The following is a 14767-nucleotide window of genomic DNA, read 5'->3' as shown; positions in this document are numbered from 1 at the left end:
TATGTTTTTGAGAAGAGAATAATTTATCCAGCGAGTGTGTAATAGTGATTTTCTTTATAAAGGTTCATACTCACAGTTTGGCCAGTGTTTGTATAATGCCATCATGTTGCTGGTCTACCCTGTTTCATTGTACAGCCCTCAGTAGTGCTTTTCCTAAAGACCCCCGCTGAGTGAGAATATGCCTGTGGAGGTACTGGATTCTCTTCTGCAACATGCACACATTTAGTATTCACTAACTTTCTCTTACTTTAAGAATTGAATGAATGTTGATAATGAATTCATAATAAAAGCAAACTGAAAATAAACTAGTTCAGTTCATTGTCCCTTTACAAGCCAACCCTGTACACATAAGTGTTTGTCCTCCATGAGGCATAATTCTCTTTATAGATCAAATTTTACAAGCATTAAGAAGGTCTCAAGGTGACCAGCATAGTAAATAATTGACAAATAATTTACATTTATGAATCTTTTGAATGAATGAATGAATGAATGAATGAATGAATGAATGAATCTTTTGTTTTCCTACTTTCTCTCTTTCAGGATGGTACCTGGCACACACAAACCTCTGTAAATGTTTGACGTAGCCACCAGCAATCACAATAAACAGAGCAAAGCCATAAAGAAGACCTTTGATTGGAGGGAAGACAAAGGTCAGACATATAACCAAATGAAAATTAAATGTTTGCATATGTCTACTGTTTTTGCTATCACTGAGTTACGATGACTAGTGCAGTTGTACAATATAAAAAAATAAAAAAGCTAACTAAAATTAAAAAAAATATATATTAAAAACAACAGTAGTTGAATTCTAGTTATGGTTTCAGTACAATTTTCTTAAATACACTTTGAGTTGACACAGACATCATTAGCACAGTGAATTTGTATTAGTATTTGTGGTTGTGGCTGTGTTTTGACTGTGGTATGTTCCATCTGTTGTTCCAGTCTTGACCACTAGGAGTCACTGTAAAACAATAGACATCTAGACTGACAGTACAAATGTTTTTTTGTACAAATTTCTAATGGTACTTGTATTGTAGTTGTACCAATGAGTAGGTATCTCATGTAGTCTGGCTCCAAAGGCTTCATGAGACATTTCTTGCTAAGAACAGTGATGTTTCCTTTCTGCAGGATGTCAAATGAGGCTGCAATGTCCCTAAAGATATCTGAGGCGTAACCAGATCCATTCACTTGTACTGCAACCACTACAGGAGCTGGAGGTGAAAAAAAAATTAATTAAAATGGTAAAATATCAAAAATATATGGTAGAACATGCTAGACGGATAACAAATATATAGCGAGTAAGCAAATCATTGACATATTACTATTTTATTTGAATGTAAAAATGTTTAAATATGTATTGCAATGTGAAAATAAGAGTGACAGTGCCAATATAATAAGTTAAATTTCTCAGTGGCATATTAGTGAAATTGTGGAATGCAACAAAGAAAAACATGCATTGAAACCATGCTGTGATTTTCACTTTGTGTACCTTGGGTCACGATTTCAGATTAGTCGATCCAACACTGTACCAAAATTGTACAAAATCATACAAAATGTCCTAAAAATCAAATATCGAAATTGATCAATATTGCAATGAACTGCGTAGGCCCAAACAATATGCAAAATTGTTAATATGACATAGACTAAATGGAAAACATTGACAATTTAGGTTTCTAAATGTTACTTTAATTTATTTTGAGTAGCCAATTTCATGGTCTCTGAACAAAATGCAGTCATTTCATAATTTTATAATATTATTGTTTTTTTACTGTATCTTTGATCTAATAAATGCAGCCTTTGTGGACACGAGACTTCATTCAAAACTTACTGACCCCAAACATTTGAACAGAAGTTTCGCAGGTTAAAAGGATAGTTCACCCAAAAATGAAAATTTGATGTTTATCTGCTTACCCCCAGGGCATCCAAGATGTAGGTGACTTTGTTTCTTAAGTAGAACACAAACGAAGATTTTTAACTCAAACCGTTGCAGTCTATCAGTCTTATAATGTAAGTGGATGGGAATCACGGCTTTGAGAGTCAAAAAAACATACACAAACAAAACCAAATTAAACCCTGCGGCTCGTGACGATACATTGATGTGTAAAGACACAAAATGATCGGTCTGTGCAAGAAACTGAACAGTATTTATATAGTTTTTTACCTCTGATTTTCACCGCAATGTCTGAACTGTCCTGAGCGCGTTCTCAAACAGCCGGCACCTGACGTGTCTTTTTCTTCTTCTTGCTTTACGGCGGATCGCAGACTTATAAGTGCATTACCGCCACCCGTCCATTTGAGAGATAGGTGGCGGTAATGCACTTATAAGTCTGCGATCCGCCGTAAAGCAAGAAGAAGAAAAAGACACGTCAGGTGCCGGCTGTTTGAGAACGCGCTCAGGACAGTTCAGACATTGCGGTGAAAATCAGAGGTAAAAAACGATATAAATACTGTTCAGTTTCTTGCACAGACCGATCGTTTTGTGTCTTTACACATCAATGTATCGTCACGAGCCGCAGGGTTTAATTAGGTTTTGTTTGTGTTTTTTGACTCCTAAAGCCGTGATTCCCATCCACTGACATTATAAGACTGATAGACTGCAACGGTTTGAGTTCAAAATCTTCGTTTGCGTTCTACTGAAGAAACAAAGTCACCTACATCTTGGATGCCCTGGGGGTAAGCAGATAAACATCAAATTTTCATTTTTGGGTGAACTATCCCTTTAATACAGCAATGTTCTGTAGAGTTTGACATAAATTAGTTGTTGTTGTTTCCTAAAACAAACATGCAATTTTTGGGTCAGTGTTTTAGTGCAGATTACTACAGCAGTTTGACCTTTTGACATGTTGTCTCTCTGAGTGTGAAACACTTTCCCTGTTCTCTGGTAGTTGTTGACCTTTCCCTTGTGAAATTTTTCTCATCTTTCCTTGTTAATCTCTCCTCTCTCAGTTCAGGGTCCTCCTCCACATTTTTGACCGTCTCAGCCTCTTTCAGCTCTGTTTCACTTATCTAAATGAACATTCTTTCCTTTCTTCCTTCCTCTTGACCCTTCACCCCACACCATCTATCTGCTAAAGGACACATGCACACATCATTTAAGTATACACTTACAGGGCATGATGTAGGTGAGAGTTTCTCTGTGGCTGAGGGGAAGTACAGCTGCTTTGCCCTGTCTGGTGCGCTTCCTGTCCAGCTCAGTAAACTGGTCAGTTATGTAGATGTTTTCAAAGTTATCATTATGAAGGTACTGATTTTTGTACAGAATGGCCCTGTTCACAAATGCATAAAAAACAACCAAACATTACAAAAATAAGTTTCCACCATAGAGCTGTTCGGCCATGATGTCAGTCTGTAGGCCAACCTGGAGGAGTAATATTGTATATATTAAAAAAAGATATTAACAATAATAATTATTATTATCATTATTATTATATATATTTTTTTACATTTTTTTTTCCTAAACAGAAGGAGAGAACCCATGGCTCAAAAATCCTTATATCCTTTTTTGGACTAAAAACTGAACAGCTCCATTCAGTTTTGACCAAACAAAATATAAACAAATATAACTTTTATGAATAATTTTGTAAGAATTCTATGTCAGTTCTGACATGGTGAATATGTCTCAATGTGTGTGAGTATTTACTGTGGCTGGATGTCTTTAACAGGAAGTACATACTGGAGATACATGAAGAGAAGCAGGAAGAAACCCAAGTATGCCAGTAGGAGCTAAAGCTCCTGGAGGAGGCCCAGCTCCTCTGACACCTCCTCCATGATCTCCTGAGCAGCATCCTGCATGGACTGACTGTTGTTTAGAAGCAGGTCAAAGTTGATGGTAGAAATGTTGAATTGAAACTCCTTTTTAATTCGATCAAATGCTGCAATGGTTGCTAGGGATAACAACAACAAAAATGGCAATAACTAAACAATAAGCTTCTTTCAGCGTAACTGAATAAGTTTTAATAGAGTTAAGAATCACTCCATGCCAGGAAATCACTCTCAGAGGAGCTGTACTTATGAAAAGCCAAAGCAGTCTTCATGTGTTCAGCAATATATGATGGTAAGATGCAGAACAGCTGTCCCGCTGCCGGAAAAGCCTATTAAATCAAACAACAGGCATTAAATAAAAAATATCTGTGCAAACTGACTCATTTAAAAATAATTTTAGTAATGACATGCAGTTTTCAGTTCATTATTTAGAAGTGCATTACGCTAAACAGCAGATTTCTGCTCCATAAGGCTGAAATCAATTATTTTAGCGCTGACTCCGTAGCTATAGAGTTCATGTTTAAATTTGCTGTCAGATCACGATCATCCTGTTGAGGAATGCGCAAGATACGTACACATGGAAACACGACCACCCCTCTTCACACTGTAACATATAGGCCTACTTAAACGTGACAAACTGTTCCCACAGGAGAAAATAACATCAATAAACTATGTATCGAGCATGGAGATGAACAATACCTAAGACTTAGTAGGCTACTCTGTCACAGGAAAGAATTCTGCGATGGTAGAATAGACATAATATACCAAATATAATAAAACCAAACCACTGCGACGCAGAAAATAAACAGGATACTGTAAATTACAGTAGAGTAGAGAGACAGAGGGACTTCAAACATGCCTAAACCTCAAACCTCAGTAAATAAATGAAAGACCATAGGCGGGTTTGCCCAGACAATGTCATTACTGGAAGTTTGACCGATTGATTCACTAACCGACATGCCGCACAGATTCCATCAGAGCTCTGATGAAGTTTTGTGCTCGGCCTGCCATTGAGTAAGCATTCCTCGCCATCTGTTTTATCTTATTCAGGGCTGCTAAACAAAGATGTTTTCAGGATTTCAAAACAGAAATATGTACGACACACTACTGTAATTTTCAAGTAAACCAGAAGACATTGATTGCCTAATTCACATGGATTTTAAAAGATTTAGAATTAAACTGGAAAGAAAATAGATCTATGTGAAGTGACATGTGGCCAAGTATGGTGACCCATACTAGGAATTAGTGCTCTGCATTTATCCCATCCAAAGTGCACACACACAGCAGTGAACACACACATACACACCGTGAACACACACCCGGAGCAGTGGGAAGCCATTTTTTGCTGCAGCGCCCAGGGGGTTTGGTGCCTTGCTCAAGGGCACCTCAGTCGTGGTATTGAAGGTGGGAGAGAGCACTGTACATTCACTGCCCCCACCTACAATCCCTGCCGGTACGAGACTCGAACCCGCAACCTTTGGGTTACGAGTCCGACTCTCTAACCATTAGGCCACAACTTTGATTTGTTATGATGTGAATTTCAAAATAATTTCTCCACTTCGTTTGAGCAGATGTTGGTGTTTTTGAAAGAGGTGTGTTGTTGATATCTTTAACACGATGCTCTTGCAGATAGACTCACGTAGCAGCGGGTTGGCGGCACGCTGCAGGAGCTGTTGTGTCTGGCTCATGGCAAGTTCTGCACTGCAGATCACACTGTCTGCAGCCCGTTCAACATTTTCCATCGTGTTGCTCACTGGGCCTTGGATAACCAAGGTAAAGATGAGGAAAATAAGGACATTTTTACCCCTGACTGAAAGACAGAGAAAGAGATGCACTGAGTGTTATGGTATTACTTCTCTTGAAAACTGTGAGGTAATTGACTATTGATAATACAGGTGATTTAACAGTAGTTTAAAGTTAATTCAGAGGAGATTAAAGGGATACCAAAACCCATACTCATCATATCATATTTTTTGTATTGGTGTTAAGTAAACAAATGAAGAATAAAACTACACTGGCATACATTCAGAGGAGAGGTGACTTTACTGCACATTTTAACTCAAATGTTGTTGTCAGTTCAAGTGAATATTCATAAGTGTCCATATCTTACGTTAACTTCACGTTCATTCATATTATTGTATGTTACCTTTACCTTTTTTTGCCGTTTCATGAATTGCTGTGTGTTTCTTAGTGTGTTTAATGGCGGGTTCCTATGTGACAAGAACCTCAGTTCAGAAGTCGAAGTGTGTTCAATGAACTGTATCGTTTTTCTTCTTCAAAAAGAACCCACAACTAGCCCCATTGTCCCGTATCTGCACCTATACTCGCGTTAATATGAAAGTAGCAGCACAATTTTCATGTACACTTTCACTTACGTATATGAAAGAGATTGACAAGCGTTTATTTACTCGAGCACAGCATTGGGAACATCAGCATGACCTTGGTGCGCACGCGGTCAGAGAGGCCCGTACCAAACCCCGCGCAAGCGACGAGGATGCCGGTGGTGATGATGCAGAACCAGAGGCTGTGGTTCTGGATGTACAGCGCTGTCATTCCGTAAACTGATGCGAGGAACAGACCCAGAGTAAACCTAACAAGATTGTGCTTCACCTCTCGGCGGTGCGCGCAACCGTGACATTTTCCTACCGAGAGACTTCAAAAAAGGTTCTTTTGGGATCATCGTGGAGAAGTGAAAAAGAGAGCAATTTACTTTTTTAAGGATAACAAAAGATGGAAAGACAAATAAAGATGAACCCCAAAACAGCGCTGCGTAAGACTTACCTCTCCACTACAGAGCTTGTTGATGCTCTTCACTCTTTGATACATGTGGGCGGATAAAAGGTTGTCTAGGACCCATTTCCAAAACTCATACAAGTACATTTTGATATCATAAACGTTAAAATGGCTGTTTACATTAAATCCATGAGAGCTCATTCGAACTGACTGGTTGCATCTTTTAAAACTGCTACCTTTTGCAGGGTTCCTCTGTATCAGTGAAGAAGAAACCAGCAATGGAGTGTCTCAGGGAAACCCGAACTAATTACCCCACTCAAGTGTGTTTGTTACATTTTTAGAAAACCTATCAATCTACTAAAGTAGTTGTTGTGCATATATATTGTGACTTTTTGTGAATTTGCAGCTTTGGAGCAGGTGTATAAGCATATTCTGCCACCTGGAGTTCACAAGTTACTGTTCGGGCCACTGTCAGAGCTTCTTGTGGTTCGACATCTCACAGGAGCTGTATTTGGAGCTCTGAGTGGAGTGGGTAAGTAACTATGCTAAATCTGTTGTATACTAGTTTAGGGTTAGATTGTAGTTAATCTTTATTAAAATTATTATTATTATTTTTTTTTAACTTTTTTAAAATGGTTTTGAAAGCCTTTTATGCTTACCAAGATTGTGTTTATTTGATAAAAAAAAAATATATATACTGTTTTCTATTTTAATATATTTTAAAATGTAATTTTTTCCTGCAATGCCAAAGCAAGATTTTCAGCAGCCATTACTCCAGTCTTCACAGCGTCACATGATCCTGTAGAATTAATTATAAAAATGCTGATTTGTTGTGGGATAAACTTTTTTTTAATTATTATTATGGATGTTGGAAACTGTGCTGCTTAATCACTTTTTTTTTGGAAACGTGATATATTTTGTCAGGATTCTTTAATAGAAAGTTCAAGAGAACAGCTTTTATTTGAAATATAAATCATTTGTAACTTCATAAATGTCTTCACTGTCACTTTTGATCAATTTAATAAGTCCTTGCTGAATAAAAGTACATTTTTGAATGGTAGTGTATATAAATTATTTCATTATATAACTAACATTATATTATAATCATAAAACTAACATGGGATGCTGATCTTGTCTTAATGTGTTTTTAAGGATTGTTTTTCGGTCTCATGCAAAATATTGCCATGACAACAGTACAAAGTGTTGTTGTTGGATGTGTGTTTGTGGGGAAGTGCACAAGTTTTTTTTTTGATGTAGAAGTATTCTGGTTCAGGGATATACATATGTGACCCTGGACCTCAAAACCAGTCATAAGAGTCAGTTTTTCGAAATTGAGATTTATACATCATCTGAAAGCTGAATAAATAAGCTTTCCATCGATGTATGGCTTGTTAGGATAGGACAATATTTGGCCAAGATACAACTATTTGAAAATCTAGAATCTGAGGGTGCAAAAAAGTCTAAATATTGAGAAAATCACCTTTAAAGTTGTCCAAATGAAGTTCTTAGCAAAGCATATTACTAATCAAAAATTAAGTTTTAAATATATTTACGGTAGGAAATTTATAAAATATCTTAATGGAACATGATCTTTACTTAATATCCTAATGATTTTTGGCACTAAAAAAAATCGATAATTTTAACCCATACAATGTATTTTTGGCTATTGCTACAAATATACCTGTGCGACTTAAGACTGGTTTTGTGCTCCAGGGTCACATATGTGTTTTTAACTTATGGTTATCTTTGCTGTATTGTGTGTTTGTGCAGGTCTGTGTACTCTTGGAGGCATGTTTTCTTCACTGTTCCGCTGCTCCGTCCTCCTGATGTTTCCTAATATGATTCGTTCACAAGGACTGACATTCCTGATGGTTTATGTGCTGCATGGACTTTACCAACGTAAACATCCTAGGAACATATACAGGAACATTAAACTGTTTGACAATGGCAATACAAAGCACAGATGTCAGAAACTTGGACAGTCACGAGCCTTCATTAGTTTTTGACTCATCACCTGTGCTCTTTCCATCAGGCCCCATTGCAAACATCCAGCGTAATGTGCAGGACGTGGCCTCCTCCATGGGCTGTAACAGACCTGCAGATCACACACAGCAAGGTGTGATTAGACTCGAATGCAGCCGTTTGTGATTGTTAATTCGCGCACGTGAGCATATGCATGTGAAGTGCAGACGCAGCTGCGGGAGAGGTGGGTCTGACTCCGGGCTACTTTTACACGGGTTATAATGCAAGTTAGCCACGGGTTATAATGCAAGTTAGCGGTTCTAAATTCACATTAAACCACAGCTTCATGGGTTTTTTGCTCTGATTTATTTTTGGTTTTGTGCTGGTATTGGTATATTTTGTATGCTAGTGATAGGAATCGATCCCTTGACGTGATTGGTTATTGGTTTGTGACATAGCAAACCAAGGGCTGTTTCAAACCATATTTCTGGGTCAGCCTTTGGGAAACTACAGTTTTAAGGAGAAAATACTCAGCAATGGTGTTGATTAATGGACTGGCACATGGTTTGTCTAAAAGCATATTAAAAACACCACATAGACAAATAAACAACATAAAAAACTTGATTTTCACTACAGGGGGAATTTAAGTGGGAAGAGTGTATGAATAGCATTCAAACCCCTCTTATAAACCACATCCTCTGCGTACCTATGCATTTCCACTTTCTGTGTGATGTCAAGAGAGGTAAGATTTACATGTTGCATCTGAGCTTAACATTAAGCAATGAGGATCACATGTGTACTGAGTTACTTTTCTCTCAGTGATGACATCATGAGCTTATCTATACACTCCAGCGAGCTCATGCCAGTGGTATATGCTATTATGGTTCCTGTGTTCAGCATTTAAAGGGATAGTTCAGCCAAAAATGAACATTTTTGATTTACCCATGATCTACTCACCCTCAAGACATCCTAGGTGTATATGACATTATTCTTTCAGATGAAAACAATCATAGTTATATTAAAAAATGTCCTGGCTCTTCCAAGCTTCCAAGCTGCTAGTCTCGCGAGAACCAAGTTTTGTTTACAGCAAAGAAAATCTAGTCACCTCTTGGCTTATATCAAAATCCTCCGACATTTTTCGATATAAGCCAAGAGGTGACTGGTTTTCCTTTGCTAAAGTAAGGAAACTTTGCTTCCTTTGCTCCTATTAACAAACGTTGGTTTTAACGAGACTCACCGGCGCATGTGTTACCGGCTCCAGACCTAGTGGAATCTGTGCCGGCACAAACCAAATCACGCACCAAGCTGTGAGTGATAAGAAGACGGACACGTTACTGCCTTGCTCGAGTGCAGTTTTAATATGACAGATAATCACTGTTGCAATGTGGACACATCATACATTGTCTAAAATCAAACCAAAAGTCTCAATAAAATAACATTCAACTGTCACTTCAAACAATACTCATATGAATAAATTCAAGACAATGTAATTAGATTTCCCATATGAACATAGGCATAACTGCATGAACAAAAGAACCCAGTGCAGTTGAAAATACCTCTGTATAACATAGTATTGGTAATATTTTGAGATATTGAAGTAATACTGCATTTACTCAAATACATTTCTTATCCATATGTAATACTGACTTGTATAAATGCAACAATGATACCAATCACTATGGTTGAAACAATGTCACTTTCCCATATCTTTATGGAGAAATACATATAATATACAATGAACTCAATTTCCCTGTAGTTCCTTTAATAATCTCAAACGTACTAATATCCCATGTAACAATATTATGTCTTCACATGCATTTACTAACAGCATAGCTGCAAAAATACACACTAGATTTGATTAACATTCACAACAGATGGAAATACTTATAATCAGAATGATTGATAGACATAAATGTGTTTAGGAAACAATCCAATGTTTTACAGATTTCCGCATACATGCATCAAGACACATTCTCTTTATATCCCTTTGTTAATCTTTGCTAATTTTGCTAACCACGAGTTAGCGGATAACGTTTATCATTTTCTCCAACCTAAATCTCATCCTGTTACCCTACACATTCCAACATCCTTTCCAAACATTTCTTCATAGTAATGATAATGGATGGTTAACACAAACCACTTTAAAAGAGTTATTACCCATACCTGTGAGTGATAAGAAGATGGACACGTTACTGCCTTGCTCGAGTGCAGTTTTAATATGACCCGGAACTCAGGCTGTCGGTCTCCTAGATAACCCACTAAAGCGCTACACCCCCCTCTACAGGTGTCTTAGTTTCTGATAAAAACAAAACAGTAATAATAAAAAATAAGTGGTGGGGTAACATTTTTTTCTCTTTTCTTTTTACCCATACAGCAGAATTATTTCCTCTACCCGTCACACATGCATCTTCCCGGAGCTGCTTCCGTGTACAACTGTTGGCGCAAGCTAGATTAAAGTGATTATTAAGTTTTGAATATGGATATTTTTCTTACAAAAACACATCGATTCGCTACAGGATATGGATGTGCGCTTTTTATTTCACTTCTTTTGGACTGATGCACTGCAACACCCGTTGAGTGGCATTAAACAGATTGAAAGAGCAAAGACAATTTTTAATATAACTCCGACTGGATTCGTCTGAAAGAAGAAAGTCATATACACCTAGGATGACTTGAGGGTGAGTAATTTATGGGCTAATTTTCATTTTTGGGTGAACTAACCCTTTAAATTTTACATGAATGCTTTTGGGAAAAGGAGATTGAACATTATTCGGGGCAAAATCCAAACTCAGTACAAGCTAAGAATAACCGCACAGACACAGAAGCACTGTGCAGATGAAAGAGAAACAAAGATCTAGAAGAAAATAAACTCAATGCACCACAGCTGGAATAAATATACATCAAATAAGTTATTGCATCATGACCCAGATATCGATATAATATTGTACTGCTAGGTCCCAGTTCTCTCATGATCATTCAAGGTCTTTCTATGTTTGTTGTAGCAGTCTGTGTAACACAGCACTTTCAAACTCGTCTAATTTTCTTTCAAAATGCCATTTCAAAAATTTCAGGTTTCTTCCTGACATCCTGAAAACATAGAGAGTTCTCCAACTTCAGTATTAGAGCGATTGTGAATGGACTCTGTCAGACACTGAATTCCACATTGCAGGATTCTATGAGTGACTGTTGGCAATGGCTCGAGGATTCAGCCGGTTTCTTCTGAGGCCAAGTGACGTCTTTGGTCTAGCCGTCTATTTAATCTGATCAGAGTTAAACTCAAAGCTCTGATTGTGTCTGTGTGTCTCATCCAGATAGGTCTAAATTGGTCTAGACCGGTCCCCACAGGGCAGGCAGTACACATGCAGTCGGCTGATGAGAGGACTATTTATAACATTAGCATGACAGCACACATGCCAGACAACATACATTCATCAGTTATTCTGTTATGTTTACTTGCTATGTAACCTGATCCAGTAATAGGTTATTTGTGTTATTTGTATACTGTAGAGTTCATAAGTTTGAGGTCAGTAAGATTTTTTTTTTATTCAGTAAGGATGCACTACATCGATCATTGTCCTATTGAACTTTCTATTAATCCAAGAATCCTGAAAAAAAAAAATCATGGTCTCCACAAAAATTTTTACATATTAAAATGATTTCTGAAGAATTGTGTGACACTGACTGGTGTAATGGCTGCTGAAAATTCAGCTTTACCATCACAGGAATAAACTACATTTTAAAATATATTAAAATAGAAACAGTTATTTTAATTTGTAATAATATTTCACAATATTACTGTTTTTACTGTATTTTCATCAAATAAATGCAGCCTTTGTGTGCATAAGAGACTTCTTTCAAATACATAAAAAATTTAACTAAAAAACAAAAACTATTTTGTTTTTGTATACTATATAGTTTTAAGAATACGCTTTAAAAATCTTAAATTAATAGAATGTTCATCATCTAAAATCTATCCGAAAGTGATTGTCATTGTATTTACATACTGAATTCAAATGGGTATTTTCCTTGCATCTGTTTGCATAGTCTTTCTTGCATCTACACTTTGCATCATTTTCGTTCTTCCTTGTGTGCGTGCGTGCGTGCGTGCGTGTGTGTTTGTTTGTTTGTTTGTGTGTGTATAGAATTTTTGCCCCAGCTACATGCTCTGAGCCAGTCAAACTACTTGTGGATCTTCATCTCCCTTTTACTGATGTGCCTTATGTGCTGCCTGCAGGTATACACCAATCGTCTGCGCAGGGTCATCACTGCCTTCTACTCCTACAAACAGTCCCATCCTGTTTAGCAACCCTACAGTGACATCCATCTAAGGGGCCTAGCACCTTATGAATGACTGATTGTGCCAATGGATGGTTTGTTTGGATCGAGAGACAGAAACTAGTACTCCTGGCAGTGTTTATCATTAACAATATTGGTCTGTCATAAATATCAGCAGCTCCTTATGCTTTCTTTGGCTAAGGAGCTTAAATGAGTCATTGTTCTGCATGTGCTGCTGCTTTCTAATGCTGATCACGTTTGCTATTACATAACCAGACAGATATAGGAATAATAGCTGTTGCACTTGCAGTAATGTAATGTGTGTATGGCAGCTATCCAGCTGATGCTCTGTTGATGACTTCCTCATACAATCTGAAGGCTTTCAGGTTTTTCTAATATAAACATTTGTGATAAATGTTTGTTTTTTTCATAGTATTGTCTATTTACTAACAAACATTTTTCATTTATTAAAGGACATTTCATCATAATGTCCTGAATCAGGTCTGGTATGAGGTCCCTGAGCTGTGTTTTTCTCATAATGCACTTTGGTATAAAAAAATGAATTGGCACCTTTCATAGTCAGTGCATTTCACAAAGACATTTCACAAAAAGAATTCTCGCAGCAGGAGAATATTTATTATTACTCAGGCTGTTGTTTTGCCGTTGTACACTTGGCACAGGAAGGCTTGAACAAATGCTAAAGGTCTCTCCTAGCATAACTGAAACAAACAAAAAGCACAATAACAGGCAAAATTACTTCCTCTGATGTCATTTTTTGTTTACAGCCAGTTCTCCTATTAAAATAAATGCATTTTAAAATGTTTTTTTATGTGAGATATGATCCAGCTTGCTCACTTGTGTTTTAAAGAAGTTAGTGTAAAATAAGGTTTCTAACAAAATAGTGGAAACTTTGACAGCTTGAACACTGTGTCTTTGGGTTCTAGGCTCAGTTCTGAAGAACATGCGTGACTAGTCCATGGGTAGAAGTAAATCGCTTATGCAATATAATCCGTTTGGTCATGATTTTAACTGATATTCTGATTCAGCAAGTTCAATGTGTCTGAGCGCAGCGTGCAGTGTAAAAGGAGGATACTTTCTCACACATAATGAGTGAAATATGTGTTCTTTAGTGTATGTGCAGGTAAAGTACTAATAAGATAAGAGGGTTTTAAAGTAATAGCATTAGATTTGCAGCACTCTCCATGGGCCCGTGTCGGCATGAGGAGGATTACAGGCACCCTGTAAAGCCTGATTCAGCTAGTGGCACTAGTATTAGCTCATTCATGAAGAGGTGAACACCGGTAGTGTTTTTTTCATATTATCCGCAATGTCTTCAGCATTTTGATGGACGAAACCCTTCTGATCTGTTCTGCTTTTTCAGAGAGAAAAGAGACGGATCCTCTTCCTCTACAATCTACAGATCCAGAACCGTATCTCCTTCATCAAAAGAAAACGACATCGGCTGAGAAATCAAAAACAGACATTTATAAAGGTGTGTGTGATACATCTGCATAGGGCCCTACAGAGAAAACAGAACTTTTTCATATACATTTTTGCAGTTTACAACCTCTTTTGAATTTGTAATTCTTTTCATTTGGTTCAAAAATTGTGCATTTGTAGAGCAGAATTCAGTGCTCAAATTTAGGTCACACATTCAGTGAAATCTGAGAAAAACGCGTGAGACCAAGGCTGCATCCAAAATCGCATACTTCCCAGTATATAGTAGGCAAATAACAGTATGCAAACAGAGTAATATGTCCAAATTCACAGTATTTATAAAACAGTAGGCAAAAAGTGCTGGGATGACCTACTATTTCCAACAAGATTCTGAAGTGTACATCCAATGGACACTTTACTGTCCCACGAGGCCACGGGACAGGAAGGGGTTGTGAATGGCTGTGAAACTGAAGCTGGTATGGTCACATGACAGTGACAACATAGCACATGTAGTACATTTGGATTACATTCATACTATATGGAACATACGTTTTTGAATGGTTGTGGAGTAATTATTCAAAAAAATAAGTACCTACTC

General features: G+C 37.3%; 2 long non-coding RNA genes across 2 annotated transcripts; both read left to right on the top strand.

The window, feature by feature from the left end:
• The first annotated feature begins 573 nt into the window (after positions 1-573).
• LOC107681568 (uncharacterized) lies at positions 574-3824 on the top strand. The gene is made up of 3 exons (XR_001633272.1): positions 574-650; positions 1129-1217; positions 3663-3824. It is a non-coding gene; the product is annotated as an uncharacterized LOC107681568 (long non-coding RNA).
• Positions 3825-5494: 1670 nt separating this feature from the next.
• Positions 5495-6959, top strand: LOC107681569 (uncharacterized). Its single transcript, XR_001633273.1, has 3 exons — positions 5495-5535; positions 6741-6815; positions 6902-6959. It is a non-coding gene; the product is annotated as an uncharacterized LOC107681569 (long non-coding RNA).
• Positions 6960-14767: the final 7808 nt, after the last annotated feature.

This window comes from Sinocyclocheilus anshuiensis, unplaced genomic scaffold, assembly GCF_001515605.1.
Source record: "Sinocyclocheilus anshuiensis isolate Anshui unplaced genomic scaffold, SAMN03320099.WGS_v1.1 scaffold2178, whole genome shotgun sequence".
Lineage (NCBI taxonomy): Eukaryota > Metazoa > Chordata > Actinopteri > Cypriniformes > Cyprinidae > Sinocyclocheilus > Sinocyclocheilus anshuiensis.
The sequence above is the reverse complement of the archived record's forward strand: the minus strand, read 5'-3'. Positions and strand labels throughout refer to the sequence as shown.